The 27,458-nt window shown below is 40.3% G+C and overlaps 1 protein-coding gene across 1 annotated transcript in view; it reads left to right on the top strand.

Annotated features, from left to right (window-relative positions):
• The window catches only part of LOC108620385 (uncharacterized), an 85,706-nt gene that overhangs the window by 15,160 nt on the left and 43,088 nt on the right, over positions 1 to 27,458 (top strand). The window contains exon 2 of the mRNA XM_089475451.1: positions 18,960 to 19,035. The gene's annotated coding sequence lies outside the window, so the exon portion shown is untranslated. The remainder of the gene's footprint in view (positions 1 to 18,959; positions 19,036 to 27,458) is intronic.

Genomic DNA, 27,458 nt, shown 5'->3' with positions numbered 1-27,458 from the left:
ACAAAAGGAACAACAGGAGAGACGAGAGAGAGAGGCAGAGAGATGGAGTAGCTGGGGCAGAGGGGCGTTTTTTCTTGTGTAGGCGTTGGCATGGGGGCGTGTTATCAGAGCAAGTTGACAACTTTTGCATTGCGTATGCCGAGATTTGTTTAATATTCGCCCGCAGGATGCCAAGGCAGAAAAAATAAAATAAAATGAAATAAAATAAAATAAAATACAAAAAATTCCTACCCATTCCACAGTCACGGCCCTAGCCGCCTCCTAGCCACGCCCATGCGTCTTTGATGTTTTTCTGTGGAGAAAAAATAATAACAGAGCAAAAAAAAGCAACAAAAAATCGAGAGCCCGAAAACAAAAGTGCCAACTTGGCTAAGTTGTTAGTGAAATATATTTGCAGGAAGCATTGGGGAGTCGTGCGGCGTCTTCGGGGATTCTCTGATGGGCTGCGATGGGGGTAGGGTAGGGTGCTCCAAAGCTGTAGCCAAATATTAAATAACCTTTCGTTTATTGGCTCAGACATGAGGCGCTCCACGTGCTGCCACTCGCGACGCACAGTTGTTGCCCTTCCTCTCTCTCTCTCTCCCGCTCTATTGCTCTCTCTCTCTCTCTCGCTCCGTTCGTTTCCATTCCGTTTCGTTTCGTTTTATTGCCACAAAATTTCGTTTGATAAGCCGGCCAACTTTTTACAGTTGACAGTTTTTGCCACGTCCGACTGACTGCTCGACTGCTCGAACCGTCTGACGGCCGAGAGCCCACTCGACTTTGGCCTCAAAGTTTTGCCGTCAACCCCTTGCGCCAGGCCCCGTCCATCGGCTACAGTCCAGCCTCGAACCGTTGACGTGCTGTCCCGTCCCATTCCGTTTCGTCCCGTCCCCAAACAATCCGAAAAATTTGACGTAAAAGCTCATTAACGTGATATAAATTAGATTTTGGGTGTTAGTGCAGAAAATTTAGATACACTTTGCAACACTTGGCATAGTTAATGGTCGGCCCTCGGGTCGCAGGGTCCTTTCGCTGGCTGGCTGGGCCCAGCTCCTGTTTATGTGTGGGTGTGTGTGTGTGTGTGTGTATGTGTGTGTGTGTGTATCATACTCGTTAGACATATTGTTCCCCCTTGCCATTGGACTGAAAGTTATGTAAGTCGAAGCCTCGCCACTTCGGCAGCTCAACTCAAGGTTTATCACACATTGGTCGACCCCAAAATGTTGTGCAATTAGTTGGACTTGGGTCTACTTTTTTTTATTAGTATTTTTATCTACTTTTTTTTTTTTATATATTGCTTGGGTCCCAAGGGCATTATATTTTATTACTTATTTTCTAGCCGAGCGGATAATTTGGGCCCAAGCAATATATAGGTGATTTATAATTATTTTCAAATCCCAATAACAGACCCTTTCAGATTTATGTCCTATATGTCTGCCTGCCGCCTGCTGAGTCCATTGATTATTATTCATTGACAAGCATGAAAGTTTTAGATTCAAAATTTAAGCTAATCGGTAGCACCGAAATAATGCAATTAAATTGAATCAGTTTGCAAAGTTTCCTAAAGTAATTATCACTCAACTGAGAGTTTTCCTAACCAATCAGATTAGTACAGTGAAGACTGGCCTCTAACTAATTCTCACTGTAAAACTCACTTTTAAAACTGAAATGAAATCCTATTGACAATTTGAATAAATAAATTCCTGATTAGCATCAACAACTGAGTAAATGCTACCATCTTGAAGTCTATAAAGCCTCGTATTATGATGCGCAAGCGACATTTATTTTTCTCAATGTTTTCTTTTATTTGCATAATAAGGATAAATATGTGCTTGTTTGTTTTTGATGCCTACACCATCAAATTTGCTTTTCTGATTATTTTGAAGTCAACAATTCCAACATTCTTGAACCTTATAAATGGATTGACTATGCTAAATGTATGTAGGCGTTGCAGATGATATAAAGCATACCGATTTCTGATCAGGACGACGATTGAGCAACATGTCTGCTTGTTCGCTTATCCGTCTATCTGTCCATCCGTAAGCATTCATCCATTTCGTACATTTCAAGTGCTAGAGACTTAAGACTCGAAAAATATATTCATATATACTATATACGGCATTTTTAATATTCGATAGTATATTTCCTTATTATCGATATAAATCGATAGCTTATCTTTATTTATTAACCGTATTTTGAATATAGTAGGAGATCGAGACTTTCTGATTGATTGTTTAGATATGTGAAATAAATAGAGATTGCTCTTTTTTTTTAAGAGTAAATTTCAATCTTGTATCTTTGTGTTTTTTTGCTGCGTATGCAAATTACATGCATAGAATGATTGCAATCCAGGGTATTGCTTAGTCGGTCAGTCCCGTCTCTCACCTATTACAGTAACTAATTCTGTAGGCCTTTGAAGGCCTTTTTGAACGCTAGGGTTAACGCTAGCTAGCAGCAACAGCATCAATTCAAGGTTCGGTTAACAGTTAATTAAAACTTGTCCAGCTGCCGACTGAGAAGTTGGTTTCGACTCGAAAGCAATTTGCAGCCAGGCATTTAATATTGTTGCGGATTTCAGGCATTTTAATTTTCAAACATTTTCATTCCGCAAATTCCTCGATCCCATTGTGAATGGCACTCAGTTAGCGAGCAGCGCTCGCCCGCCCACGCTCCATGCATTGCAAAATAACTGTGCATGCCGCTTTATCGCCATTGCCGACCCATTGACCCATAGTTAGGGCAGCCGTCATAATCCTAAGCAAATACCATCATAATGTAATGTGGTCAAATATTTCATGCGACAATATTAGCTTTCGTGTCGTGCTTTATATATATATATAAATATATATATATGTATATGCGAAAATCTCGACAAATTGTTTCCAATCCAATGCTTGGAAGTAATCCCATTCCGAATGCCAAGTAATTTGACTCAATTCGAGTGGTTTGCTTTTAGCCAATGCACATTCCAAAGTTTTCCGATATCTGTGTCTTTATTTCATTCTATTCTTTAGTCGTATGTGTGTGTGTGCGTGAAAGCTTCATCCCACTCATCGGATTGCAGCACATGCGTTCCACACACACACACACACACACACATTCAGCTTGTTCACAGCTTGTAGTACGCCTCCACTTTTTGTTTCATAGAGCCAGCGTTGCCCTCCTGTCCGCCACCCCCTCTCCCTCTCCGCTGCTTCAGTTTTTATTGTGTGCGCTCTGCTCACACAGACCTTGCCGAATGGCCAAAAATGTGCGCCTGCTGCTGCCGCAAAACCTTAGCAAACGCGACGCCAAGCCGTGGCACGACTAGGTGCCGCATGGGGTGGCACTAGGCTGCCTCTGGGTGGCCGGTGGAGAGGCGACGGCGAGTGGGAGTGCCAGTGCGAGTGCGCTGGCTTGTACTTGAGCGCATTGTTGTTATAGCCATCTAATATTGGATTTGTTATTGTTATTTCTCTGTTCGCAGCGATTTTGCTTTCTTTTGCTTTTTGTTTTTCATTTTTTATATAAATGTGTGTGTGTGTGTGTGTGCGTTAGCTACTACATACACACATATCGTATGGGTATATACATATATATTTGTAGATATATGCAGAAACAATATTCATACGAGTATAAAGCGTAGGGCGGCTGGCACGCCCGCCCCGAATTCTGCGGCTCGTGTCTGTTGTTTCAGGCGCCCAACAAAAAAAAAAAAAGAGGAAAAAAAGTCACTCCTCTCTTGTTTTCTATTCTTTTTTTTTGTTTTGCTGTTGCTGTTGTTATTGTCCTTCGACATTTGTGTGGGGTCCTGTCCGCTGCTAAGCTCGAGATTTATGTACTGAAAGTACGTTGAAATGCAAAAAGAAACAGCAAAAGCAAAAAAAAAAAAAAAAAAAAGAAAAAAAAGGCGAAAATAAAATAGCGAAAACGTCGAAAAAACACGAAATTTCTATATAGAAATAAAATAAATTTTATTATTTATATTTGTCGTGACTTCGATTTATTATATCGCCGTGGCCTACACGCACATATACTTACACATAAATGAGTGTGTATGTGTGTGTGTTTATGTATTTATATGCCCATAGTTCAGTTAGATGCGCAGATAAACTCGAACTCGACTCGACTCGACTCGATTCGAGTTTTGAGCCTGCCAGACGCGTCGCATATGCCTGAGGCCCCTCTCTCTGGTCCATATTTATGGCACATATACAACCATTAAATGTGTGTGAGTGTGTGATTGTGTGTGTGTGTAATGGGTGTATTAGCTGTGTATATTTGGGTACTTTCTTTTCAATATGTGTCCCCTTTTGTTTATAACCCGTTGTCAATGCTCGAAGAACCCCAGCTAAAGTTTTTGGCCAAATGGATTTTTATTTCATTTATTTATTTTTATTTTTTTCATCTGAAATTGGGGTTCGATGCCCGTCTTGGCGCTTCTTGTAGTTGAAGTAATTGTTCCCATATTGATGTGCATTTGAAGGGGAATCTCATCACGCAGCCCCGAAGCCGACCATTTAACATGGAGGCTACCATTTGCGGTTGTTTGCCCTATCCAATAACAGCTCACACTTCACTTGGCTTAATACCAAAGTTGTGTACTGGATTTATTTCAGTTCTTCCAAATAACAACAACAACAATGCCCCAACAATGCTCAATTGAATGGCATGCGGAATGTCTTTATGGATTCTCTGCCGCTTGGGTTTTAGAAATTGAAATTTGATCAATTTGCCAAAATTGATTTGAATTTCAATTTTATGCGACAACTGCATTGATTTTTTTCCATTTTATTTGATTTGATTTCATTTATTGAAGTTTTGTCAATTTGGCATTTGTTCTAAGCGTAGAACTGGAGATAGAGGGCTAGAACATTTAGGAGCTATGTTAACTTATTGAGAAAACAAAATAGATAAAAATAGAATATTTGAGTATGAAATATAATAATACATATATGGAAATGGGAATGGAGAGGTTTTAAATTCGGTTGAATATTTATATATATAGAATATCTCTATATAGTATATATAAGCTCAGGACAAATTGGGTCGATTTAGATTTGAACTACAAAATCGGAAGACTTTTAAATTTAGACATATTATCTTATGGATCAGACGTAGTATAAGTTTATATTATCGATCGATAAAACTCGTTTTTAACCCATCCCAACTTGAGGCTAAAGATATCAATATTATCGATAAACATTTGTATTCTTATTATCGATTCTTGATACTTGAATTTATAAATTTTAGCTCGAATAACAGAAAGATTAGAGATTTCAATATTGCTTGGATGAATACCTGATTTATAAATAATTTGAGATTTGAAAGAACCATTGCTTTTGCTTCATTCCATTATCTCAAATTTAACGTTTGGATGATTAAGCTTTGCAAATTTAATTAAGAAAGTGCATTGACTGCTCAGCCGCTGTGCAAACAGCGCAACAAACGCAGAGTTCGTGTGTATTTGTGTGTGTGTGTGTGTGTGTGTGTGTGTGTGTGTGTGTGAGTATTATATATGCAAACAAGAGGGGTGAAAGCGTAGACGGAATTGAAATTACAGTTCACGCAGGGTTCGGGTATTACTTAGTTAAACACTTCCAACTAAAGTACTTTGCTTGTTGTTTCATTTGCACAAAATGATGAGAACCAGAGACATCGAAAGGATTTGATAAAATTAAATAAATAAAATTAATTAATAATAATAAATAATACTAATACTAATAATAATGATACAAAAATCAAGTCAAGGTATTTCTGCCGTTTTCCCTTATATGTATATATAACTTTATCCTATTTCCCCTGCTACATCAATAAGTGCTCGTTTTACGTTTGTTTTCTTTCGTTAATAGCATGTAAATTACGACCAAAATGAGTTATTGCTTTGGGCTCACTGAAAAGATGTAACAGCCCGAATTTCCAGAGAATGGCAGAATAAAGGGGCCGACTAAATTGTTAAGCAAAGCCTCCTACCATTGTCAGGTGGATGAATATTTTGTTTTCTAATCAACTATCATTAATTGTGGCTCAAAGCGATGCCATCCGAAAGAGAGAGGGAGAGAGAGAAAGAAAGAAAAAAAACTGTACAATTCAATTAGAATGCCAAAAATCATGTCGAAAACAATTCTAATTACTGCGGGACTTTCAGTTGAATTCGAGTGCCGCACACAGACACTGAGACGGCAGAGTGAGAATGGTGTCCTCTCTGGTGGCTGCTGCTGTTGGCCTGGCCTGCTGCCATTAGAGTCTAAGCTCATTAGACCGCAAAACTTTGCCTAACGCTTAAAGCCACTCGACTTGCTAATGACAACAACAGCAATAATACCAAGAGCATCCGCAGCAGCAGCAGCAAAATATTAGATAGATATCCACGAAAAAAAAAAAAAGGAAAAACATGGAGGCATTTCCCAAAAAAGAAAAACCAAAAATCAAATTCAGCAAATCAACAAATTAGCGCTGTCAAATCCCAAAGTGCAGAGGGTGCCCTGTGCGTGTGTGTGTGTGGGTGTGCGTTTGGGTGTGTGTGTGTTTGTGTGTGTTCTGGGCTGTGGCTATGCCGCTGTGGCCATTGTGCGGCTCCGGAGCCAATAATGTAATTTGAAGTGACCCTCAGCAAACAGCAGGGACGGCGCACAGTCCATTCAATAAGTCAATATTTACGCATTTCATTTAGTCAGTTTCAATTTATAACCATTAAATGTAATTTCTGTTTTCACGCTGCCCAATCGAGGATAAGCGAGCCGCCCACACGACCCACACGCCCATAAGCTTATCTTGGGGCAGAAACCGGCACCATCCCCTCCCACCCCAAGGGAGGGTGTCCGCTCCTAAGCTGTCTCGCTTGCTCATTTGCGCATTCGCACGCATTCGCCACTACAATTTTTCAGTGTTAATTTCAGCAGCTACTTATGCGTCGAAGAAGACATTCGACAAGCTACTTGGCCCACAGCTCATTCTGTTTCCCCCCACTCCCCTTCAGTGCCCTCTGCAAATGAGTCGGCCTAAACTTTTGGTAATTCATCCAATTGTTTGGGGCGGTTTCATGCATGACACTCACAATCGATCATGTTCACTTTGTCGTTCTGCTTGCAACAGCGCTGAACTGGTTCCATAATAAGTAAGCTAGTTCCAAATGAAATGAGCTGGTTCCGATATATAGGATATTTTCTTATACTTTTTATACTTTATTTATCTAAAAGCATTAATAATTGTCTGTTTAGTAGAAAGTTTTTAGCTTTTCGTGTGTGAACTAGTTCACTTGTTTCAAAAAAACATCATTTTTTGCCTAGATTTATTACATTTCGTTTTTTTTTTTAAATGCAGCTTTATATCTGCATACTTAGAGACTTTAATAGAGCTTCTCATTATGTTACGTTCATCGACTTTTTGGAAAAGAACTAGTTCGTTGAAGTAAAAAAATTTTTTTTTAAAATTAGATTCATGTTTAATTTTTGCATTCAACTAAAACTATTTTTCTCGAGAAATAAAAATGTAAATGAACTAGTGAACTAGTTCTTTATGCTTCATAAATTACCTACTTAAAAAAATAAAATTTATTATATAAAATATATAAAATAGGTACTTTATTGAAACGAACTAGCTCAAATTCTTGGCACGCCCTTTTAGCTACTGTCGCTACTTGACCTAATAAATGAACCAGTTCAAATCAGTGACTTTTATTATTAAGCTTTGATACCTTTTTGAGCACATGAATTTCTTGCTCGTATTCTCTATAATGTTCCCCTTTCATTAAAACCGCCTCTAAGTTCGTTAACTAATTATGTGAGAATTTACTGTTGTTGCTGTTGTTGTTGTTGTTGTTGGGAACCACTAAACCACATTGCTGCCATTATCAAATGAAATGTGCGCCTCAACTTAGGCTTGACTTAGCTGCGAATCAGCTTTGAAGTGGTTAACTTAATAGCATATTTTATATATAAAATATGTGACTCCTTGTGCGGAGTGTGAACCTGTGGTGGCAGCCCTAAATCCAGAGTTGTGCACGTGCTTAAATTCGTGTAAGGCATTTAACGAATTACATTTCATCATGTAACTCACACTAAGAAACTGATTTTTATTTTCATCTCATTTTTTTGCCGTGGAGTCTCAACCGCTCACTACATATTCAACGATTCACAGAATTTCCACGCAATTTGCTCGACGCGTGTACAAACATGGCGAACCACTTGCTGCACCACTTTAAAATCAGCTTCACAAGAATTGACTTACACACAGACGCACACACAGACAAAGACACAGATATACTCGCTGGCTCATAAATTGAATTAAATGCAGCGAAGCGTGCTGGCAGTAGGGCATTTAGAGTTCGTTGTGCTTTCGTACATTGAACTTGTTTGAGCTTTTCATTTTGAAATTCCGTTTTAGTTTTTATGCTGACGGCAGCGTCGGCGGCATTTTTAATGGTTGCCATTTTGTTCCATTTTGTCAGTGGTTGGAGTTGTCGTCGATCTGCACACAAGTTGTAAATTTGGTTAGTGGCGCCCCAGCCCAGAGACCAGACCCCCCCAGAGCCCCTAGCCCCCAGCCCTGAGCCCATAGCCCATAGACCATTCCACTCGCCTAGCATTCGCGTCGCCTAATGCCAAAGCAGCCCAACTCCCCGCCTAATGCCAGCGGCGCTTTCAATTGTTTTTGCTAGCCCATTGTCATCTAATTTTTTTCCACTCTCTCCCTCTCTCTATGTATTTCGGTCTCTGTCTTTGTTACTGTATCTATCTCTCTTTCTGCCTGTTTTTCATACTCTAGCCGAGGACTCTTATCAGTTCGTGATGAAATTTGTAACGCATAGAAGCGAACTTGGCTATACATAAATAACTACAATTATCTATATATTCATTTATGTCTCTAGCTATTAAGTTGAGCCTTTTAGGGATCAGTCTTCGCAGCGGAAAGAAAAGAGAATAAACATCTACTTTTCTTCTTTTTTTTTTTTTTTAAACTTAATATTTTTCATTTTATATACTATCATTTATTTTTAGAGTATGAAAAGTTGTATTATTTTTTCTAAAAATTTCTTGAGTACTCCCCTGTAACTCCCATAATATACCAAACCCAATTATGGCCAACAACATTGTTGGCATGGCTAGAAAGCTGTCCGGCTTTGGCTCTGCTCCGTCATATAGCTTGAAGGGTATTTCGACTTCGTTTGCTCTGCATTTCCGGCTCTTCTTCCGTCGTATATTATATCTATTTAATATAACTGCTTTGGGCATTTTGTCCAAAAACTTTTTGCTTGGCGCTCAATTAACGCTTAGTTTTATGGCCAAGAAATGTTGTTCAAAACGACGACGTCGACGTCGCCGTCGCCGTCTATCTGACAACACTTTTTGGCATAACTTTCCGTACGACTCTGAACAATTAGGCAACAGCAGCGCGCCACGCCCAACGCCTCAACTTCCGGCTGACGCTCAATAGGGCGCTCTCGCTCGGTTACCTACGCAAAATAGCTTCATTTCGTCTCGGCACAACAGGCAGAGCAGCAACAACAACAACAACAACAAATCTCAGTCTTGCTTGTCTGTTTGTTAGTTTTACTTGTTTGTCTTATTTTTTTTTACAGCTTATTTGTAAATATATATGTATGTAGAGAGAGAGAGAGAGAGAGAGAGAGAGAGAGAGAGAGAGAGAGAGAGAGAGAGAGATATAGAGACGGAGAGGGAGATTGAGAGTGAGTGGGTGTGGCACCGGCAGCAGTCCGCAATGTCTGTTTTTTTCTGCTTCCCCTAGTTTGTTGCCTTGTTCTCATTTCTATTTTTTATTCCTTCAAAGAACTGCCCCCATCCAAGTCGCACAAAACTTTTCCACTTTACAGTGTTATAGTCAAGCTCCCAGCTTGCTCCCACTGTCTCTGTCTCCCACTTCCCTTGCTGCTTCGACTTCTATTTTTCATTCTCAGCCTAATCTTAGGGCCGTGCTTCCCTGACGCCCAAATAAGACTAAGTATATACATATATATATGTATATATCTGTATATATATAGAGAAAATCTATTTTCGAATGTCTGTCAGTCCAGTGTAAGCTTTGTTCTCTAACTGCCTCCCCAATCGCCCAAACGCACGCCGCCCACCTTCCCTTCCGCTCTTTCCCATTCAATCATCCTCAGCCCTCTGCGCATTACGAAAAGTATTTTTCATTACATTCGCCAGCAACGCACTGACGCACGACCCGACCAGCCGTCCGTCCGTCCGCCTGTCCGCCTGTCCGCCGATGCCTCCACCGATACCGCTCGGCCCATTCTTCATTATCCCTAGTCGTCATGCTAACCGCTTCCATCTCCAGCTTTTGGCTCTCCTCCGCCGCTGACCAAAGTCGACTTAATTTATAATTACGATAATTTGCGCGCTACGTTTTCTTTTGTTGCTCGACAGATCTAGTGACCACGCCCACTAGCCCAGCCCAGTCCCCTTGGCAGAAGTTTTGCTGGTTAGTTGGCTGTTGCTGCTCGCCGCCCGCCGCCCGCCGCCAGGGGGCGCTGATTGGTCACCGTCCGCACTGCTTCTGTTTCTCCTTTTGCTGCTGCTGCTCCAGCTCTGCTGATGACAGCAGTCGCGATTTGGCTTGCCCACGGCGCCGTTCCTTCGTGCTATCAACTGTCCCTCCTGCCGCCTCCTCCTGCTGCTGCTTCTGCTCTGCTTTTAGCGGCTGCCCATCAGCTTCGTCTATTTTTACTTTTCTTGTTTTTTTTTTTTTTTCTGTGTCTCTGGTGCTTCCTTTTGGCGTTGTCCTTGCGGCTTATCAATAATGTTGATTTCACTCTGTGTCGCATAATTGAATTCTGAAGTTGTTAAGTCACAGCGCAACCAAATTTACGCGCAGCGCATTCCCTAAACATCCTGACCCCCGCACTCGCCCCACCCCCCATCGCTGTGCCCGCCCCAATTTCCACTCTGGGGCCGTGTCGCTGATTGAAAATTTGCCAATTAGAAATAATGAAGCGTGTGACATTAAATGCAAGACAAGCAGCAAATCGTTCGAAGGCCTCTCCCGAGGCACTGGGCGGGGCGGGGCGTGGCGTGGAGGCATGGTGGGTGGGAGCTGGCGCCACTACTTATACGTAATATATGTACATAGAGTTTTCACTTGGCCCGCCTGTCGCAGCGATAACAAATTTTGCTTAGACGGAAGTGGAAGCTCTTAAAATCTCATTGCCGCCTAACCAGCAGTAGCTATACGGCCTTCTCCTTCTCCTTCTCCTTCTCGTGCTGCTCCTCTGTTCGCCGGCAGTCGTTAGGCACGGATATCGAAAATTTTCATGTCTTCCTTTAGTTTGTCTTAGTCCTGGCTCCTTGTTCAATGCAGCAGCAGTCGCAGTCGCAGTCGCAGTCGCAGCAGCAACAGCAGTCGGGGCAGCAACCATCATTAGGCTCCTTGCCACCCATTGCACACCCATCATTCAGCTACCCATTCCGCTGGGCTGTCGGAAATTTATAGTCCTGAGACGGTGGCCATCAGGGTCGTAGGTAAATGCGCATTAGCTGTGCTACGATACGCAGCAGCATCCAATCAACGCCTCACTCCCGCTCAGCGACCGCTCTTCCCAGCCCATCAACCCACCAGCCCACCAGCCCACCTGCCCATCTGCTCCAATTGCACGTGATGCATTTTTTTCACTCTCAACTTTGTTTGTTGCCTCGTGCCTCGTGCCCAGACTGCATTTCAGCGCCATAAGCAGCTGGGCGTGCACACACTACTAGCCCAGCTGCTCACCTGCTCAGCGGCTCACCTGCTCACACCCACTCATATATATATACATACATATACATACATATTTCCTTTAAGTAGCTCATTATATTTTACTTTCTTTTTTTTTTTGCTCGACGTTTGCTGCCAACGTACATAAACCTCTTGCAGCTGGCTAAGCAGCCGTGCTTCCACTTAAGAAAAAAGCTTGTTTTAAATTGGAATAGAGCTAAATGATGTCTTTAAACAGATATTGACAAAGTGGACCAGAGACTTTGCAATGTCTATTATCAAATTGGGTGCACCCGAAAATAATTATTGGTAAACCAAAATAAACCAATAAACCAAAATAATATAAGTAAAATTTGGTACTTTTGCAGAAAGAGAAAGATAGAGAGAGATATAGTGTGTGTGTGAGAAAGATAGAGAGAGAGAAAGAGTGGGAGAGCGGTATATACAGAGACAGAGAGAGAGATAGATAGTGTTGAGAGAGAGATAGATAGACAGACAGATAAATAGAGAGAGAGAGAGAAACAGAGAGTGTGAGAGTTCCCTGTTTATTATGCCTTTCTAAACTATCCAAAAGCCATCATACTATGGTTAATGTAACCTCATCTATATATGCCTAATCTTATTTAGAAATCAATTATTAAAAATCCTTTGTTCCCCTACACGAAATTTATTTTGCAAATATGTAAATAATAGTATTATGTACTTTATGAAATAGAAAAAAATCAAAGCTTTACAAAATTGATATAATAATATATCAGCGCGATTATGCCATCAAGCTGAAAGTCCTGGTTGCCAGTATTTCATTTGGAAATTAGTTTTAAATTTATATTAATTCAAAAATCGAATAAATAAATTAGTCATATATATATATATATTATATATATATATATATAATCCAGACTTAAAAAAAAAGAAATATAATTAATTTATTAAATTTTGATGAAACTAAGTAGTTCGCTAAACTAATTTTCAACCAATTCGGAGCTCGCCAATTATTATTTATTTATTTTTTCCGAGGATCTAGATATTTTTATCACCGAATGCTCGTGGGCCTTAATTTTTTGCTCTAATAACTCGAAATCTAAAATATTTTAGTGTTTGAAGTATATTCAAGTCACTCAACTCACATTATACACATTATACCTCTAAGTTGTAAGTTCTACAGAGTTCTACACTTTACCCAAAATAAATCTATCAAGAAAAAACAAGTAAGAAAGCTCTAGTCGAGACTGCTCGACTACGAGATCCCCTGAACCCTTGGAGCAATAGATATTTCAATAATTTTTCGCGTCTTTCAGCTTACACAAGAAACACGCACACACACACACACACACAGGCACGTACGCACACACAGGCATACATACACACACACGCATACAGACACACATACACACACACACACGCATACATACACAAACGCATACACACACACATACACATACACACACACATACACAAACACATACACACACATACACAAACACATACACACACAAGCACCCACGCATAAACACGCATGGGCTGCAGTGTGCGCTTACTATGAGAACTTAATTGTTTAATAACTTTTTTTATGGACGTACGATCTTCATGAAACTTTCAGATTATGATTATAACATGAATATGCATGTAATTGCCAAAGCACAAGTCTCTAGTATTTGAAATACGCTTTTTACAAAAGTGAGGGTGAGGGGGTGAATTTAAGGGTGGGGGTAAATTTTAACAAAAACCGAAATTGTATAAATTGCATGTAAGCATACATTAAAAATTTGGAGACTCTAGCAATAAAGGTGTAGAAGATATAATTTTATAACTGGTTTTCGATAAGGTTTTTTATCGATAAAAAAAGATCGGGATGAGTTATCGAATTTTAATGATAAACTTGATATGCGCGCTGTAATTACGGACATTTAAAAAAAAATTTGAAGTCTCTAGCTCTTATATCTTCTGAAATCGACGCGTTCATACATACGGACAGACGGACAGACAGACGGACAGGGCCAAATCAACTCAGCTCGTCACCCTGATCAAGAATATATATACTTTGTGGGGCCTGCCACGCCTCCTTCTCCCTGTTACATACATTTCAACAAAACCATTATACCCTGATTTCCCATTGAAAATGGGTTCAGGGTATAAAAAAGTAAACATGTTCATTTTTGTGTCAATTTATTCAATGAAATTTTTGAATGTGGCACAGTAAAACAAATTTTATTCTTTCTGAGAATCTCGATATTTTTATACCCTGAACCCATTTTCAATGGGAAATCAGGGTATAATGGTTTTGTTGAAATGTATGTAACAGGGAGAAGGAGGCGTGGCAGACCCCACAAAGTATATATATTCTTAATCAGGATGACGAGCTGAGTTGATTTGGCCCTGTCCGTCTGTCTGTCCGTCTGTCCGTCCGTCCGTCCGTCTGTCCGTCTGTCCGTCTGTCCGTATGTATGAACGCGTCGATTTCAGAAGATATAAGAGCTAGAGACTTCAAATTTTTTTAAAAAGGTCCGTAATTACAGCGCGCATATCAAGTTTATCATTAAAAATCGATAACTCATCCCGATCTTTTTTTATCGATAAAAAACCTTATCGAAAACCAGTTATAAAATTGTATCTTCTACACCTTTATTGCTAGAGTCTCCAAATTTTTAATGTATGCTTATATGCAATTTATACAATTTCGGTTTTTGTTAAAATTTACCCCCCACCCTTAAATTCACCCCCTCACCATCACTTTCGTAAAAAGCGTATTTCAAATACTAGAGACTTGTGCTTTGGCAATTACATGCATTTCCATGTTATAATCATAATCTAAAAGTTTCATAAAGATCGTACGTCCATAAAAAAAGTTATTAAACAATTAAGTTCCCATAGTAAGCGCACACTGAGCCCATGCGTGTTTATGCGTGGGTGCTTGTGTGTGTATGTGTTTGTGTATGTGTATTTATGTGGGTGTGTATGTGAGTGTGTATGCGTTTGTGTCTGTATGCGTGTGTGTGTATGTATGCCTGTGTGTGCGTACGTGCGTGTGTGTGTGTGCGTGTTTCTTGTGTAAGCTGAAAGTCGCGAAAAATTATTGAAATATCTATTGCTCCAAGGGTTCAGGGTATCTCGTAGTCGAGCAGTCTCGACTAGAGCTTTCTTACTTGTTATCATTAACTTTTAAGAAAACTATAAATTATCTTTTAAAACGATTGGTTGGTTGGACATTATTAGACCAACGGCCCAACCCCATGAAATGTCTATAGCATTTCTTGTTTATAGTATTCGTTTGCCCAGCATGCACTATACTTGCAAGAAAGGGCATGATTAAAATAAATAAGGTGAGTCAATTTAGCCATATGTGCCTTTCCTTTCGTCCATATGGTATTCCGATTTCCTAAAGTACAAAGGCAAGGGCTTGAGCACGTAGCACAAGTTTTCTATTTCCTAACTATCGATAAAACTATACATTCCTGTGTGAACACAAATAGGTGCATTTAGTTGAATATCTGTGAGCTGTGCACTCCCTTCCATAGTATTCTTGTTCATTGCTTTGAGTTGATTTTAGGGTATCCTTGAGTCAAACCGGGTCAAACCCTTTCATAGAACTTTTGTTTATGGCTTTGTGTTGAGTTTAGGGTATTATTAAGTAGGGCACTCTCTACCAGATCCCGGTTGCTTCTTGCTCTGCGCTGATTTCAAGGTACCTTTAAGTCAGGCTCTACCTTTGATAGTTTATTGTTTTTTACTTCTTTATGCTGAGTTCCGGGTATTTTTAAGTCGAGCACTCCCATCAGATCTGCTCTGTGCTGAATTCCGGGTATCTTTGAGTCGTGCACTCCCTTCCATAGTTTATAAAAAGCCGAGCCGTTCCTGTCAGATCCTGGTTGTGTTTTGCTCTGCACTGATTTCACGGTATCTTTGAGTCGAGCATTCCTTATCAGATAACTATTGCTTGCAAGGTATATAGTTTCTCGGAACATCAAGATTCTGATGGCCAAAGGACAGCAGCAGCTCCCACTCAGGCTAATACCGAACGTCCGCGCTTCGGTCTGCCTTTGGGCAGCCGTCGTCATCAGTCAATTGGAACCGTTCAAATTGATGAGCAAAGCGAGATAATATATTTATTTTGATCTTTAAATAGTGCCCGGGCTGTATACACGGCCATTGCTCATGCAGCGCATACAGCCTTTCATCTCAGTCTTCGTGCCGCCCTCACCTTGGCACCGCCCGCTCCCTGGCCAGACCGCAGCGAATGGCAGACTCCTTGTTGCCTTCGGGGGGCGGCGATGTCGGGGCTGGAATTAAATTAGTAGCAACTTGTCTTCTTGCCATTCAGCAGCGGTAGAGGCGGAGGTAGAGGCAGCCGAATATCTAACCCAAACTAATTCCAACAACTCTTGTGTGTATTTACTGGCTATATACGACATTCATTCGGGGGCGTTGAGACGGGGCGTGTCTAAAGCATCGCTTGCGTTAAGCACATAATTACAATTCTGCTTTATATTTACGTGTATTTATATTACCTTTCCTTCACAGCCATGACGCGCCATTGGTGCGAAAACTCCGACCAAATTATCAAAGTCGAACTTTTGTTACTCTATGGGAAGTTCAAGTTGTTTTTTTTTTTTTTTTTTGCGAGGTATACCCCATACTGATGGGTTTCATCTTATATATAAGTATTTCTACGATCTATTATTAATGTGAATGCGTGCCTAAACTAAGCCAGTTGCTGGCACATATACATATGTACTTAGATAAGTTCTGTTTACCCGCATTTTTCCGACAGGTCTCGCTGTGGGCGCACTTCATTCATTTCTAGTTTTGACTGTGTGTCGCAAGCTTGTTGACTGCGTTGTGCTACCTCTGATAAAAGTTTAACGGCATTCAAGTCAACACACACATACACACAACCATTCACACACACACACGCAGAGACAGAGAAAGAGATAGAGCGAGAACGAGAGAGATACTAACTGGGCTCGTCGTCGTCGACATATTTCACGTTGATGTATGGTTTAATTACATTTGCGTGGGAATGAGAATGGGAATGGAAATGGGCATGGGCATGGGCATGGGCATAAGCTTGGGCTTGGGCTTGATAATGTGGTGGCTAGGGCAGAGTGACGGGTTAACGTATATCAAGTCAAGAACGTAGCACCTAACCCCAATTTCGACTGCGTTTATAATACCCAGCGCAACAAAGGGGCGTCGTCGCCAGAGATGACGCGGGGAAGCTGTTGAGATGTCTCTCAGCGCTTTTGTTCAGCTGTCGTCGTTGCCATTACCGAGCGATGTCTCAACAGAAGCACCAGCAGCAGCACCAGCAGCAACAACAACAACAACAACAACAACAGCAACAAGAACTGACATCAAGATAGGCGACTGCCTCAAGCTTATAATTATCAAGCGGGTAAGCCGAGACTCCCGTTCCACGTCCTGCAAGCCCGCACTTTGTCCACGCAGCTGCTTCGTTTATGACTTTTAACACGTCTGCCGCGCAAAGTTTTCTCCTAGAAGCTTTTTAACACGATATATTTTACTCTCAGCTCTCTCGCTCTCTTCTCTCTGACTCTCTCTCTCTCTCTTTCTTTCTCTCTTCTCTCTCTTTGGCAGTTGTGGGTTAAGTGAGCATATTAGGTTTGTGCGCCCTTAATTGATGTTAAGCATATATGGTTGACGTGCACTACTTGCGCCAAGTTTTTTGTTGGCCAAGTCACATCACATCCGATATACCCAATTTGATGTAAGCAGCTGGCAAAGATTGCGGTTGGCGTATGGTATTTTTCATTACCAGCCCAGCGATAATTTCAATTGCTGCACGCACCGTACCGCACCGAGCTCGACTCGCGTTGGAGCTCTCTCTGGCGCTCTCTCTGGCGCTGTCAGCAGCTCGACAACTTTGGCCAAAAACTTTAGCTCATTAAAACGATGCCGCCAGGAGCCGCCTGGCAATTGGTTTGGATTGCAAAGAAGCCGCTGATAAAGATTCTATAAAGCCTGCCATAATAAGCGCAGCGCACACCTGAGACATTACCAACAAGGTGTTAATTTTCGTTAAAAACTCTTTCGCCTGCCGGCGCCAGTCCCAATGGAAAAGTTGAAACTTTCTTCGGCTGGCAAAAAAAAAAGAAAAAGGTTAATGCGAGCTCTCACATGGCATTTCATGCATTTTCTTAACAACAGCATAGGGCATTCAAATGGCGCCCACAGTCCTATATGTATTTAAACCATTTTCTACCAATATTTCTCAGCCATTGTTGGCCGTAAAGTAAGGCCGTTGACCGTTGTCCGTTGGGCGTTGTCCGTTGCCTGTTGACCCTTTGGCTATCTGTGCAAATTTGGGCTCATAATAGCCGGTGCTAAGTTTCATCATTATAAATAATATCGAGAGCCATCCAAATTGTGTGGGGGCACAGTAAGCTGACAGCTGGCTCTGGCAGTCAGCTGACATGAGCTTTGACATTAACGTGCATATAGATCCACACATTAGACTGCTTTTCTATGTGAACAGAGCTTAAGCAGGACAGATTTGACATTTGTAATATATAATGGCATATATAATCCGTAGATATATATATGGTATGTACTATATATTAAGTATATCTGTGCATGTATATTATATAAACATATCATATGGACTAGATATGCGCGTGCATTCTCTTTGGCAATAAATTTATAGTATTTAGATTAAATTATATGTGAATTATGAGAGGCTAAAGACACACGCAATACGACTAACATAGCAAAGTAAATATTTATATAGAAATATAGCATTCCTAAGTTTGATAGGTACTTGGAATTACACAACAAAAAACGTAAGGAAGCAATGAAGAATAATGCAATGATCAATGAAACGAGCAATACCCAAAGTTTTCTTTAATGTAAATCTCTTCACAATGAGATAACAAATCAAGCCCAACAAAAAGCAACTATCAGATGTTAACTGATAAGTTGCTCATATATATTATGTAGATCTCTCATAGGCCTTTCAACAAGATTCGCTTTCAACCTTGAACGATGTTTGCATTTGATAAATCTATTAATATTCGAGCTTATCAGTAAAATGGAATATATAGGGTTTGTTACTCTGAACGAGTACTGGATATGATATGACTTAAACATCTATACTTGATTTGATTTGTGCCTTAGACTCAATAATTATCGGAATATATCGACTTTGTAATAAGTGTACATTTTCTTTTTTTTTGCTTTGAACGAGCATCAAGCAGTCGGACGTTCTTGCTGTCTTTAATCTTTAGCTCATTTAATAATTCTTGTTTTCTTTTCCTCACTTTTATTTACAGCTCTCCAAATTTGGATTTTCGCAGCTTATGTGCAGTTTTCAGGCTGACTGGATTTCCATGGCCAACTACGACTAAGGTAAGTTGAGAAGCACAAGCTGATATGATTGTACACATAATTGACCTGATGCTAACAAGAGTAAAAATAAAATATTTAAAAGAAAATGCATAAACACTTTGCAGCTTGTGCTTCAACTTGACTTGAGGAATATTCCCTTTCTATTAAAACACCATACGAACTACTTTGTCTATTATGCCTTTAACTTTGATCAACTTCAAGTTACTCTAACTTAATCTTCAAATTACTGAGCTCAAGCCCTTCGCAAATGTTTGATTTTTTCAAAGGAACTTGAAAGTTGCTTTGAAGCTTTAGCATTCAGTCAACAAGAGGTTAAATGACATGATGATACATTATATACGTCATTCAATTAAGATGAGAGCACATCGACTGTGCCTTCGTCAGTTTGATATCCCCTTATTTATTTTCATTCTCTTTTGCTTCCTTAATTCGTGTGTCAACGCAGAGATTTGAGGCAATTTTTTTTTTTTCAAACTTAATTTTGCTAACACGTTTAACCCAGAGTCATCAAGCGGTTAAATAACATGCATTATAAATGTATTTCACTTAACATGACTCCTAACATGAATGTTACTCTGAAAGCTGTTGCAACTACTTTCGCCATTCTCGCATTCTCCACTCTTTTGCCAACCTATGTCACATGACAGCAATTTTTCAATTTACGTTGTTTTGGAGATGGAAGCTTTAGCTTTACTTTAACATGAGGTTATTGCGTAACATGCATTAAACATGTGCTTCAATTAACATGAGGAGCTCTGGCAGGAGCGTGCGAGGACATGCAACTCCTTTTGTCGTTCTGTTGCTGCTTCCTCACTTTCGCTTTTTCATTCCGTTTTTGCTCTCTTAACTCTTTTGTCAACATTCGAAACTTTGCCTTCAGGCCATTGCGCACTCGAGCTCTTAAGAATCGTATGTATTTTTAAGTGAAAATTCATTAAAGTTGCTTTGATGTTGGGAACATTAAGTCAACAAGATGTTGGATAATTTACATTATAAATGCCTATCAATTAAGATGAACGGTGGATGCTCGGAATCAGGAAGCTCTGACCATTTCGTCATTCTGTTGCCATAGTCTCTGTTGGCTTGAATTTATCTCTGTTGTCCTTTGCTTCCTCTGCCTCTGTCAACATCTAATGTGGACTTTAACTAAGCTTCAGCTCAGCCGTAGCTCTTGGTCGTCTAGAACTCGCGTTTATCCAACTGCTTGCCACCAATTACCTACTGCCATTCATTAAGTCTGACCTCAATTCGACCACACTTCAGCTTCAGTCAAGCATTGCATAGCACACAAACACACTCACACACACACACACATATTCAATTGCAGCACTTTCAAGTTTCGCAATATCCAACTCGACCGCATGTCCTTTTCTCAGTTTTCCTCATTTCCAGTGCGTTTCCATTACGCGTTTTGCTTGCCTCATTAATGACCGTCGACGTCTCCTGTCCAGGCTTTGCTTCGCTTGACTTTTTACCACTTTTCACTCCTGTTGCTGCTGCTTTTGCTGTTGCTGTTCTTTTTGTTGTTGTTGGGCTCGCCTTTCAGCACATTTCATTTATTTATGAGTAACTTGACTTTAATTAATGTATTTATCGCTCCAATAAGTCGTACATAACTTTGCGTTCTCGCTCAAGCTCTGGGCATTATTACTTTTTGTAATAGAAGTGAAAGAGATATACAATATATGGGTACATATATGTACATATAGAGCTATAGATATATTGCACATATATTTTAGTTGGTTTTAAAAAATGATTGACAATATTTAATCCCTGTGGCGTAATTGCTTTTCAATTCACTTTATTTTTTCCCCTTATTTATTTGAAATATATTTTATGAATGTGCATATTTGAAGAGAGCTTACTGAGCATTAAAAGTATGATAATATTAAAATGCATAAAATTGTGTGTGTGTGTTTGTGTGTGTAAAAAATAAACACACACACAATTGATCAAATAGAAAGCCGACTTAAAAAATATAAAATGCATGCAAAATATATCGAACTAAAAGCACGCTCGAAAATCATTCACGCCTGGAAATCTAGTGGTCTGGTTAGGGTATTAAAAATTCGGTTAGGTCTCGCTGTTGCTCGCAATGACAAGCTTAACGCACGGGCCCGTGAGTTGTTTTCGTTCTTTTGTATTTGGGACTTGTGGGCGTGGCGGAGACTGCAAAAAACTTTTGTCACCATCTGTCTGTCTGTCCGTCTGTCCGTCTGACTGTCTGTCATTGTCTATTTATCATTCCGCCTGCCTGCCCGGCTGCCTGCCTGTTAATCTGTCCGTTTGGGCGGTCATTTGCTTTTAAGTTTTTGGCTCATTAGAAAATCTTTGTAATTCCCGTTCGCATTGTGTTGACGCGAGGCCGTTGCGCGGACAAACTTTGAGCTCAACTCCAGCTCCAGCTCCAGCTGCAGCTGTCTTTCTCTCTCTCTCTCTCTCTCTCCCCACCCCCCACCCCCCTCTCTCTCTGTATATATACTTTAAATTATATTATTATTTGTCGGTGTCAGTTACTTTGGCTTTTCGCATGTCCTTCAACTGCTGCCTGCTGCCTGTTGTCAGGTGGCAGGGGAGCGGAGGGGTGCGGTAGGGGCAGCAACGGTTGTCCTCATCCTTCAGTCAATTAGATACAGCAGATACCTGCACAGTTTGCCAAGTAACTGAAGGGGCGGCCCCTCAGCCTCGGATCCCCTGCTTCAGCTGCTTGTCATCTCGTTGGCTCGTAAAATTATGCGCACTTTACATTTTGCGGCTTTCGGGATCCAACAATTGTGGAGCAGGCAAACTTTTGGATGATTATTTACTTAGTTCTCTGAACGTGAATTTAACGAAATCATTTTGTATCTTAAGCACAAATGAATTACTTAAGTACGGGGACAACAGCAAGAACAACAACTGAGACAAAAGACAACAAGCTCTTAAGCTAAGGCAGATGAAGCTGCTGCCAGCGTGTCTGGGAGTTGGCAGTCGGAATTGTTTGTGGCCAGGCTGGAAATTGCAGAAGTTGCCAGCGAACAATTGAAACAATAATACAGATAAGAAGCAGAGAAGCTGAGCAGCAGAAGCGCAAGCAGAGACGACAGCAATAGCAGCAGCAGGAGCAGCAGGAGCCAGTCCTTGAGGTGTGCTGCGAATGGGGCGTGTTCAGTGGGCAAGACGTTGCTGCCCGTAATAGAAAAGCGATAAGCGTTTCTTTGCCTCAATTCCACGGAGAGTCATTCAAAAAGGTCGCAGGCAGACTGCCAATTGAGACAGGAAAGAGAGAGTGAGAGAGAGAGAGAGAGAGAGAGAGAGAGAAGAATGGGGAATATGGATTATATACAATTGAAGGTCAAGTTTAGCTCAAGAAATGGCTAAAAAAACACCAAAATGACCCCAAAAGAAGCAAAACTGCATATAAAATAAGGAAACCGATTCGCTTCGCCAAGCACAGCATCAGCGAAGGGGCAAAAGGCGCCAACACGAAGGCGAAGGCGAGGGCGAGGGCAAGGGCAAAGCCGTACGGATTCAGGCAGCGGTGCGTGCAAATGGTACGGGTGAAAAGTTGGCGGAAAGCTGACTATCGTGAAAGCAGCAGCGGTCACATTAATATGATTAAAGGCAGCTCATAATTGTGGCTCAATGCTTAAGAGAGGGAGAGGGCTAGAGAGAGAAAGAGAGAGAGAGAGAGGGCTAGGGAGTAAAAAGTGTATTGGGGTAGCTGGTTCTGGGGCTCAGCTTTTGGCCATTAGAAGTTGGCCGCGTGTGCGTCGATGCGATAACTGAGCAAGGCAAAAATGTCAGGTTGTGCCCATAATAGGTAAATGGAATTGGGATCGGGCGAACAGTCGAGGCGCAGTCCCCCCGAGAACAAAAGAATAGCAAACGGGGTTAATGAGAACCTGCTGAATAGACAATGAGTTTATATTGCATCAAATGAAACGACAACAAAAAACAAAGTCAGGAAAAAACGAGAAACCAAATGGAAAAAAACTTTTGAAAATCAAAGGAAAAAAGCCAAATAAAAGCCGAATCAATAAAGAGAGAGATAAAATGGAAATCGAGAGGCTTCGAATAGTGTAATCAAGTTTTGGGCTGATGCGTAGGCCAGAACTTTGAACTACAATACATTTCATTTCTATTTAATGTGAGTCGAAATATCCTAACGGGTATTAAGCGCTATAGCACCCACATTCGACATACACATATGCCTTTCAATGGCATATTGTCTGTACTGAAGTGGCGCATTTAGCGTGTGCTCACTGTATGTTGTTTGTGGCTAACGTCCAATTCAGCTCTGATTGTTCGTTCTCTTCAAGAACAATTTAGGTTTTGATTGTGAATGGCAGGAAAGGATAATAGATATATGCATATATGTATGTATAAATGTATTATACGAAGACGGTCTCAGAAGTGCCCTACCGAAAATTGAACTCGACTAATTTGCAATTTGTTTTCCTTTACTTCTCAACATATTCTGCTTTATAGAGTATGAACTTTTATAGTATGAACTATTCAGCTCATTGAAATAGCCATCGACTTGTTATGTCCGGTGATTATGGTACCGCCCTCGTATACATATGTATATATTTATATCTGAAACTTCAGATATATGTAAATATATTGCGCTTATTAGTTTATCGCCTTTAACGTGTGTTTATCGTATTGTCTTTTTTTTTCGCGTTGGCTTGCCAATTTGTTCATTGTGCGGTTTACTTTTGGGCGTAATGTACGCCATAAAGCATTATCCATTATATATTATCCGTTATCCGTTATCCGTTTGCCCAAATTGACTGGCTACGTTCGGGCATAAAAGCTGCGCTTATTTCACTTTTCCACTTGGCTACCAGTGCACACGATTGCGAGAAAGACAGAGACATAGAGTGAGAAAGAGAGAGAGAGAGAGAGTGGGAGTGAGAGAGAGAGAGAGAGATAGTCAGCTAGTGACAGCGGGAGCAAAAGCGCAAACCAAGCCAGTCGAAAATCCCACCATATAAGTTTATACAAATGACATCCGGTACAGACACACACACACACACATGCAGGCATGCACACACACATACACACAGCTGTGTCTACATCTCCTCATATATATGGCGAAAATCGTTCATTGTTGAATGATGTATGTAGCCGGGGGCGCCTTGCAGCTGCTTCAGCTTATGTCTAAAGCGGACCACCACATGCACACACACACACACACACACACTCACACGTAGCGAGAGGGAGAGAGAGAGCATACATCTGCGCACATGTACCGCAAAATGTTGTATGGCCGCTGCAGACGAGGTGTAAAATCGTGTTTCAGCATCCAACAGGCAACCAAGCCGACACACACACACACACAAACACACATACGCAGAGTGAATTGTAATTTATTTGGTACAAGGCTCGATTAGTTGGTTCTGGTCAGCGCTGGCTCAAACATATCCACGTCGTAGTCGTGTATTCGAACAGCCAGCCACACCCACACACCCACACACCACACACGCACACGCATGCCCATACCGTAGCCCGAAATACTTAAGCATTAACGGCCACAAAATGGCCCCAAAATCGCCGAGATTGTTGCCCAGTTAACAATTCTATGTTAAATAACGGGAATTTCACGCAGCACTACGAATTAAATATGCTATGTATGTGTGTGTGTGCTCTGTGTAGGGTATTCACTGTGATGAATGTGCCCAGCTGAAGTGACGTGGAGAGTGTGTCGAGAGGCAGCTCGAGTTTGTCTTTGTGAATTGACTTTGTGACCGTCTCGATGCCAGCTATGCATGAAGAAGGGCGATATAAGTGGCTCTCATGCCGATCAAAATGAGTAACAGAATCTGGTTAAATGTGGCAAGTGGAGCAAGTGGAGCAACTAAACAGCCGCAAGTCTTGTGGGAGCAGGCAGCAGCAATTATAATGTGAAAATACCAGCTGAATGGCTGTATTGTAAGCAGCTTATGGGCTGGCTTCAAATACCCGCTGCTGTAATTGTTGAGGGTATTTAAAAAAATGAAAAAAAAGAGGCAGATGAAAAAAAAAGAGAAAAGAGAAATTGATGCTCGTTACGGCAGAGCGTATCAATTTCATCATGCGTGTCCTTACTACACACATCTATGTGCGTCTGTGTGCGTGAGTGTGTGCGTGTGCTTGTGTGCGCTAAATGCCGCAAATTGAAATATGGTTTTCGATTTTCAGTTTATATGCAGTCATCTATAACACAAACGAAGCGAACCAAACCGTATTTGTATGCGTGTGTGTGTGTATGTGCTTGTGTATGTGTGCTTGTGTGTTTATTGTGTTTACTTTATAAAATTTGAAGTCGTTTATTTTTATGCACGTTACACACTTCTATTGCAACAACTGCGACTCCTTCAGCTATATGAAAATCCAAGCTCAAAACTTGCAAAGCTCATAAATTTTATGTATTTTAATCTGCGTTGTTCTATTTATGAAATATTTACTAATTCATGAAACCTGAGTGCAGGATAAATTTTCTAATATTGGAAAAAAAAAAAAAAACAGAAACAAATAAAATAAAGTATCGACTGAACTTGCTATCGAGTGTAAATCTTAAAGTCCATATGTTGAAAATGTTTCGATATGAAAATCTTCTTTGATTTTCTAGCATTTACGATAGTGAATTAACTTAGCTGCTGATGCGATGATGTAAACTAGTTAATTGGTCAATTTTGATAAATACAAAATGCTAGCTAGTAAATATAAACGATACACACGTTATGCTAACCAGTAAGAGTATACGTTATATGTATAAATGAACTTATAGTAAGTCAATTTATCGTTCATAGTTAACTAACATATCGTATAAAGCAAGTGAATCGTATATGTTTAGTTAAAATATCATATATGGTTTTATTTTTTACATATTGTATATAGTTCTTTTAAATATCATTTATAGTTGGTCGTATGGAGTTAATTCACGTATCGTATATATTAAGTCAACATAACGTATATAGTTAGCTTATACATAGTTTATAGTTGGTTAATATGTGGTATATAGTTTGTGAAAATATCTTTCATATCTAACTATTGTTATCCTATATAGTTAGTTGATATATCGTATACAATATCATGTAAAGCCCCTAATGCCCACTAGCGCTCTACCCTATCCTTAACAAGTCTTGTGTATAATCGCAATTGCCTACATTCATACATACTATATTATCTACCGCATTTGGGAATGATTTATTAAAGAACAGAGCATACGAACTTCGGTTAATTCCAATTGCGAGTTCAAAGCTATTTTGTTATTTTTGGATGCTCTGTGTATAGTTTTGTGATTGAATAACGGCTTAGCCAGCCCATTGTGCACATATATACATACGCAAATAGACATACATACACACACACACACACACACGCACACACACAGTTATATAGAGATTTTGCATGCACAGCAGCAAACACGTTGTCATATTAAATCATACAATTGGTCAGGCGCGCCCAAAATCGAGCAGCAAATTTGTGAAACCGAGGCTCGACCTCTGTGCGCCCAGTGCGCCGCGTGCTGACACATTTTGCCATTCACTTTTCACGCTCGCACACACACAAACATACGAACACACACATAAACATACAGAAGCACAAACACACATACACTAGAACATACATATCCAAACAGCGAAGCGTAACGATTTGTGTATCAGCTGCGCGTGAAAATAAAGCGAAAAATTTGCATGGCCTGCGTGCGCTTTGCATACCCTGCAAACGCAATATATAGGCAATGAACAGCTGACAAAATATAGCTACATAAACAGTGCTAAGTCAATGTAAATTATATTTGTATGGATTGAGCTAACTTGCTGATAAAAGCATTTGGATATGAATGGATCATCTATAGCTCTCTGTGGGTTTTCTTAATGAATATAGTTTATTAATGAGTATGAGTTTTACTTTTTTGGTAAGCTTCTGTTATAGCTAACTATATTTTTGATATTTGAGCTACAACACTTCATGAATTTAAATTACAACTAATAATTTAAATTATTATCAAGACTATCGTCTAGGAATTATTTGAAAGTTTTCCCGAAAGGCGAAAAATGTTATTGCAGAAATCTATTTTTGTCGATCAATTAGTTCTCTCATGAGGTATACTAAAACCGTCCAGTTGAACCGTAGATCGTCCATTTACTTCTTACTCTCTTAACATACTAAATATTTTCTGTTCTTCTGATGTCATGCAAAGTTTATGATTTCACTCAGGCAGGATTTGCTTATTTTTACAGGGTATCTACTCGTTGTGCGTATGGCGCATTTATTTTCGATTTTATTTTTATAAAAGTTCTCGTTTTTGTTGTTTGCCTGGGAGTTGCTTTATAAACTTTTCAATTTTGGTGGCATGGGCGCGACGGTGCGGTGCGAAGGGGCGTGTGCAGCTGTGTGTCTATTTGTGTCGTAGGATTGGGTTGTTAGTTGCTGTTGTTGTTTATTATTGT

This window comes from Drosophila arizonae, chromosome X (assembly GCF_054131065.1).
Source record: "Drosophila arizonae isolate 15081-1271.41 chromosome X, UAZ_ARI_1.0, whole genome shotgun sequence".
NCBI classification, from domain to species: domain Eukaryota; kingdom Metazoa; phylum Arthropoda; class Insecta; order Diptera; family Drosophilidae; genus Drosophila; species Drosophila arizonae.
The sequence above is the reverse complement of the archived record's forward strand: the minus strand, read 5'-3'. Positions and strand labels throughout refer to the sequence as shown.